The sequence below is a fragment of the Halictus rubicundus genome, chromosome 15 (assembly GCF_050948215.1).
Source record: "Halictus rubicundus isolate RS-2024b chromosome 15, iyHalRubi1_principal, whole genome shotgun sequence".
NCBI lineage: Eukaryota > Metazoa > Arthropoda > Insecta > Hymenoptera > Halictidae > Halictus > Halictus rubicundus.
The window spans coordinates 1,917,567-1,925,335 of NC_135163.1; positions in this window are offsets into that span (position 1 = coordinate 1,917,567).

Consider the following 7,769-nt stretch of genomic DNA (forward strand, 5'->3'; position numbering starts at 1 on the left):
CTGTGGGCCGAATGGGCATTCTAGGAAAGCAGGAGGAACGTTTCTTCAAAAACTTTACAAACACTTCGAAAATAACAAGCATTAATAAGGAACCTCCTGGACGATTTTTTTATATCTTATCTGCTCCTTCTTCAGGTCACAACATTAATTTTCTAAATTTCGAGAAATTTGTTCGCAAAACAAAAGATTTATATTTAAATTTATATCCTTGGTTTTATATGACCGTTACAGTGCACAAATTATTATTTCATAGCGTAGAAATATGTAAATCATGCCTATTGCCAATTGATGTCTGAAGAGGCTCAAGAAGCTCGCAACAAAGACATAAGAAGTTTTAGGATTGGCCAGACAAGGAAGAATTCGCGTGTATCTACAAACTACGACTTAATAGCAATGCTGTTGATTACTTTTGATCCCATCATCAATTATTATAGGGTGATACCGCAAAAAAATACAAATTCGCTACCGAAAAGTGTATTACATCTACTTTTAACAAGAACTTCCGTCTAATCCCATAACTGACTTAGTTGATAGCGACAGCGATATTAGCTAAGAATTATTTTTATGTAGTTTTATTTAGATATTATTGCTATACTTATTTAATATCATATTTTTTATTTATTTTTATATTTGTTTCTATAATTTATATACTATTTTTCAATATAAATGTTATTTCTAAAGGTTCTACATATGTTGAATCTCATTTCATGACCTAACACACAATCGGTTTGAAGAAGCGTGAAACGATCTATGATTTTGTTCCACCTAGAATGCCCATTCGCGACACTGTGGAGCGGGAGGACCGGTACGCGTCGCAAGCGATTTTCAATCGAATCCAGTGCAACCGTACCCTTGGTCCTTGTTGCTCCTTGTTGCTCCTTGTTGCTCCTTGTTGCTTGGCGAGCGGCAAAAGCGGCGAGCGGCAAGCGGCAAGCAAGCGACGTGTGGTGTGCGGTCGGCGACCACATGCGAGGCCCGAGAGGCGCGTCTGTGCACACGGACGCGCGAGTTACGAAGGTAAGAAGGTAGCTCGTAGCCAGCCAGGAAATCTATCCCGCATCGGCTCCCTTCTCCATCACCAGGACTTTTGCTCACCGCCCTGTAATCATCGCGAGTCGGTGGCGGCGGCCGCTAATTATGTTTCATAACACTTCTTACCCCCACTCGGGAGCATCCACTCCCTTAAGGGCAGCTCATCATTTATTTACATCATATTCGTCCCGAGGGATAACGCAACGGCCTCCACGCCACGGTATACCCGTTCCTCTCTCGTCCTCTCTCTCTCCTTCTTCTCCTCTCCCCTCCCCCCTCTCTCTTTCTCTTTCTCGTCCTTGCCTCGCTTCTTCTCGGTTAGGTTCGTTTCGTTTCTGCGCGATACCCCCGACAAAAAAGCCCCCGCGCGTCACGACTTTGAAACCCGCAAAAACCACCGTTTCGAAATCCGACCATCGTTCCAGGTACTCGATCGATCAATCTGCATACGCGCACCTATTGGATCAAAATCTCGATGTCGCGCGTCGCTGCCCGGATCTTAATACCGCCGTGATCGTTGCAGCCCGATTATAAAGTCTCGAGGGCTCTCGAAATGACTTGAAGTAATGCGACGACTCTCGAGTAACACGTTTGATGCTCGCTCTACCGAGTTGGCAAATGGCCGTCGCTTTTGCTTCGCTGCATCGGAAACGTGGTCGAAAGTTTTTCTCCAATCGACGATTCGCATTTGTACCTCCGAAATGCGGTGCCGGTGTGTCTGTTTCGACACCGTAGTATCGAAATCAAAACAAAGAGGTGTCTGCAAGAAGTATCTTCGAAGATATATTTGAAAAATTTTTTAATAGATCCCGTACGTCGCGTCGCGTCCGTCGTCAATGTGTGCAGTTACAAGAATGGTCCTCGCTTGCAATGTTGGTGAAACGATTACGAGCACGAATAAGATGCAGCTGCATTTTCTTTTTGTTGCAGACACTCGAAACGTTGACTTTAAAGAGAGTAGCTGCGGCTAGCGATCGATGAGGAGGGTTCCTTTCGCGGACAAAGTTGGAGAATAGTTTGGTACGAGAATATTCAACTGGGGTTTCAACCGAACTTACAAACGAGAGTAGTGCTTCGAAATGGAACGAGGCCATGCTGAAATATATCAATTATTTACTTTTCGAAATCGTTTTTGTCGCTTTACTAGAGGATGCCCGTGCAGCGAAAGATGGCAGAACCTTATCTAAAACGAGTACGGTAAGGCACTTAATCACTGTGGGGGTACCAATTGCTGTGCGTATATCAACCCTTTGCACTCGAAGCTATTTTAACTCCAAAACGAAACATTTCTTCCGACCTGGAATATCGCCCTTCTATATATATATTTTTCATGTTATACATACGAAAATGGTGCAACTTACTCGTACAATACCGAAATGTTTAGTAATTTATTAAATACAAACAAATTCAATAATGTACAAAATATTTTGAATAATGATACAGCAATTTTTAGTGGTGCCTTACAGGCACCATTCGAGTGCTAAGGGTTAATTATATGTATTTTTAAAGCATAATGGATATTCAAAATCAGCCAATATGTTATATATCTCTTGTCTAATATTTATTATGCTTTAAAAATAAGTATAAATAATATAGGCACAGGGTTTGGTACCCCTACAGCAATTGGGTCCTTTACCCTAGTACTCGAACCTTACGAAACTTAATTTAACCAGCTAACTGCGGAGTTTAATTTAAAAAATCGCTCATTAAAATCAAGCAATGACGAATATACACGTCGAACGCAGGTCAAATGCCGCTATAATAAATTTTACGAAAAAAGTTTAGCAAGATGAGAAAGCATTACATTTTTATTCGATAAGAAATTAACAATTCATTAACGTTAACCGCGCTGTAATAGAGTTTTGGATTGACGTGGATACACGTCACACGCGCTTAACCGATTAACCGAATGAAATTTACCTAGACGTTGAAACAAGACACATTTTGATGAATTTTGATAGGAGTACCTGCAGGCTACGACAGTTGTAACAATTTCGTTTGGGATTAATGTGGAAACGATGTATCGAAGGTATTCGAGCTGTCGATCGTGCTTATCGAGGGTTCGAATACGGCGTGTTCGGGTTCGAAGCTACCTGCGAAAGATTCGAGGCAACGCGAGAAGTTATTGTCGGGTTGTTCGCGTGCCCTATTCGAAAGTTGAACGGTTTCGGACGCGAGAAATTAAGCGAGTCGGAGGACTTTTAAGAAAGGTTGGACGACGATCCGAGGCGGATTCGGCTTACGGTTAACCGCCGTCTAATAGGCGTTCGTGCCCCTCGATTGATTTCAGGATTATCCGGTTCTGGTTCTGCTTCTGGTTGCCAACTGCGATCATACCCATTTCTTTCGGCCACCGCCGTCGACGTCGCTTCCTTCTGTCTCTCCTCGTCGCACCTTCGCCCCGGCAATCCTAAACCTACGCTTCGTATAGCCGGCAAATTGGTGGCACTTCTGCGGTCGAGCGATTAAGTGGTTTCAAGAGATATCCTCCGAGAAAATTGGCGAGGTGGAGAGCGGACCGAGTTTTAATTAACGTTCATCTTTCCTCGTGCTTTTCGAAAGACTCGCCTCGCCTCGCCTCGCCTCGCCTCGCCTCGCCCTGCCGCGTACCCGCGAGTCCCGCAAATTACTCCAAGCTCGGGAACACTTTATAAATTCGGAGCGGAAAAAAAATTCGTCCCTCGGGAGACTTCCCAAGTTTCCCTCGATGCTCCGTCGACGCACGAATAGTCGGACGTGTTTCGATCGTTTCGGGGCATTAGTGCGAGGCGAGCACAGGGTGGCGCAAGGTGGTTCGAAATTGCCGAAACGCGGTCTAAATTGATAACTAAATTAATGATTTTTCGATTATTAATGGAAGTTACACGCGCACACTAAACGCTGTCATAAAGATTTATTGTCATGGTTCACCTTCGTAGAACTTTTCACGAGAGCTCTGAAATCAAAGAAAAAATGCCTGTCCAGGAAGACTCACACTTCTCTCTGAAGTAATTGCAATTTCTGATATCATACATATTTCTCCTGTTTCTCTGATTTGCTGAGTTTACGATGAATTTTACGTTAAAGTATTTCTTAGAATATACCTGAGATATGCGCATCGAAATTTTTGCTACCTTGAGGATAACAACAAAAATCGCTTATACGTAAAAATGCTGAGACGTAGAGGTAACGTAATTCACTGTGTGTGCACATAACATGGAAATAAACTCTTGTTAGCGATAACTCATCCAGTGTAAGGTTCAGAGGGTACGCTTATACGACGTTATTTAATCACAGTCAAAAATTTCAATTTCTTAGGGTAAAACCAGCCTTACGAGGGTAGTTTTTCATCCCAGTAAAAACAAAATCAGAATCAAATTCCACGACTCGGAAACCATGAGAACCGATGAGTTTGCAATTAATTCTGCACATTCGAAAAATATCACGGACCAACAATTAGGCGTTTTGGCCACTTGGAACCACCGGGATGGCGTTTTGGTCGGCGTTCGTCAAAGAGATCGTCGAATCGATTTTCAAGCGTTCCGATAGGTCACGCGAGCCGTTTGGCTCCTGTTACGCGAACCTTTCCTCGCGATATTATTAAACATCGCCGTGGCATTAAGCGTCGAGCGCGTCAAAATATGGGGATGAAGTCGGGAGGTTTGGTTCGCCGCGCCGGCGAGCTCGGTAGCCGTCAATCAACCGAGCGCTCGCAGAAAATGAAATCGCGAGCGACATAAATATTCGAAACGGACGGAACGTAAACGTCGCGTAGAGAAACTGCGAAACTTGTAAACGGTCGGGCAGCTCGCGCTCAAATTCGCGCTCGCAGTACAGGATACGACTATCGATACGAGCCTCGTTCTTTTTTTTTTACTGCTTCCCAATACCGGTACATCTCCATTCCCTTTTCGGACTCGCGAAGAGCGCGCTCTCGACCGGTGACGATTCCCGACCTGAAACGCTCTCGGCGTCCTCGGACAGTGACGAGCGTTTCGATACCGGGAGATCGGCAACGTCATCGATCAGATTCCTACGACAAAACGTAGAACCGGAGGGAGCGCGCCTCGCGATCAAACGAAAGACGAGAATAAGTGCCGCGTAACCGCGCGGCGATTTGTCCGGATCAGCGTCAGACTAAGCAGATTACGAGCTCTCCCCAAACGAGGCGGCAACCCCGTGAGCGAACCATAAGCGAACCGTGGCCATCGGCTCGAACTCGCCCGGTCCGTTGGGAGTTGGGAGGTCCGTCCCATCGATGGACAACTCGGCCAAGTAACTCGCGAGTCTCTTCCTCCCGTGACTTTGATTCTACAGAAACTTAAAATCCGATTTAATTTGTATCAAATTTTATTTGATCCGATTTCTATTAATTCTCAGGTTCCTATAACGCCGGTGCCAATTAATGGGAGGGTTGACTGTACGAAAGAATACCTCCGCGAATCTACCAATTGCACTGATTGTAAGTTGACATTCGCGCAACGAGCTAGAACCTACTGTATCCGTTTCGGAAGACTGGGACACGAAAGCATGGGTTGCGCTGGCATCGATGACGGCGAGAACAGGACAGTTCCATCAAAAGAACAGATATCGATAACAAAGCGGCGCATTTATACGGCAACTAAATATATCCTCTGGCCGAGCAGATCCACGCCGGCGGAGGCGCGGGGGCCTCGCATCTAAAGATACATCCGTAAAGTTACGTCGCCCGGGGTCGTGAAAGGCTTCTGCTTTGACGCGATCCTTTGAAGTGGTTTTTCCTCGGACCGCGAGTATTTAAACGGATTCACCTGATCGTAACGTCGGCCGTAACCGTTTGCGAGCGCGGGCAGTTCCTTTGGAAAAAAAACCACGCGCCACGACTGGGAAGGGCTCGAACGACCGGAAGCGATGCTTTCGACATCGGCATCGGCATCGGCTTTGGCTTTTCCCTTTGACGGTTCGCGCGGAGCTGTGATAGCCGGACGCTACCGGCCAGCAAACCGGAGCAGACATTTTCGTTCGAGAGATCGACGTCGAAGCTCCTCGACTGCTTCCACCGTGGTCGCAGAGGCCTCCGAGAAGAGTATCGCGGGACGATTAGTACGGTCGGTGGTTTTACGTTACGGGGAAAAAACGAGGAGAGGGAAAGAAGGGGGTTTCGTCGAGCGAGCAGCGATCGCGTCGGTCCATGGTTTCCGGCTCATTTCTGGCACGGCTCCCCCGAGAATTATAACATTTATCTTTCGCGGATAATAACGGAATTGAATCGCGTGAAATTTCTAACTCGTAATAATATCGCAGTCGGTTTTTTGTATATCTTAAACCGTGTAATTACAATGATCCGCCACGATGATATCGCGCGCGATCCGCGCGTATCGCTACCTACGTATTTAGCGCGCACAGGCAATTTCCTGCTTTATTATAATAATATCCGGAGCAATCTGCCGCGTTCCCAGCTCGCGGCGCGTAGCCGCGCTGCCGCCGCCGCCGCCGCCGCCGCGCCGTTTCGCGGCCGACTTCTCATTTTCGAACGCACCGGCGAAATGTCGGTGTTCGTCTTCTTCGTTCTTGATCGATATCCGTGTTTCTCAACGAGATCGCGTTCGTCGAATTCGTCTCGTTTTGCCGAGCGATTACCAAGATCGTGTTATCGTGGTTGTTGCGCGACAACCGCGAGCAACGGTCCACGGGAACGCGTCGGTCGCGGTAGAATTCGAGGCATACTCTCCGACCGGACGGAACGGCGAAAAATGGGAAACGGGAAACGGAAAAGGGAAAAGAGAAAAGAAACGGAAAAAATCGGGAAAACGGCGGTATCCAGGGGAAACGGATAGAGACAGCGGCGATGGCGGAACGGATGCTGCGGGTGTCGGAGGGAGGAAAGCGGTCCCTGTCAGCAATTGCCCCCCTCCCCACTGGTAAGAAAAAAATGGCAGCTGCCGGCGACCGAATGCCTCGTACCAAACCATAATGTCGTACCACCCTCCTCGGTTACTCGTCCGCGGCGAGCTCGCGCGCGAGAGGGCTTTCGAGGCCCGAGGAGAAACGGGAGGCCGACCGTGGCGAAAGAAACAACCTGGACGGGGAAAAAGAGGACGTTCCGATGGGGCGAGTCGCGGGTCGGACGAGGAGAACGAGGAGAACGACGAGCGGCTCGCGAGAAAGAGGGAAGGGATCGCGAGAGGGGAACACGCTCGTACGGATCCGCGGCGCGGCACGAACTCGCCGCCACCGCCACCGCCACCGCCACCACCGCCATCGTCGCTACCAACACGGGTGCAACCTCCACGGTGACCGGTGCCGTCGCCGTTGCCGTTGCCTTTGCCAGCAGCGACCCTGCGAGCAGCGAGATCGGTATACGGTGTGGCAAGACCGCGGGAATCAACGAGGAAAGCGAGGAAAGAGAACGGGACAGAAAGCAAATCGAACGACGCATCTCCACGAAAGCGTACATACGAGCCGTACGCGGGTGTACCCTCTCAGGGAAGACAGCTGGCTGCCGGTTGGCGATCGCGAGAGAAGAAACGCGGCGAGGAGAAGCGAAGGGAAAGAGGCGATTGATAGGGAGAGAGGGAGAGGGATAGGGAGAGGTAGCGCGAGAGGGGAAAGGGAGAGAGAGAGAGAGAGAAAGAGAGGCGGCAGCGGTAATAAGGTAGTCGAGGCATTCTCGATGAATTTCTAGGAGGAGTGAGGCGGCGGGCGGAGTCGGGTGCTGATCGTTCGGGCGGAGCTTGGCCGGAGGGTGCCGCCTACCGAACCACCGCAGAGTCGCCTTT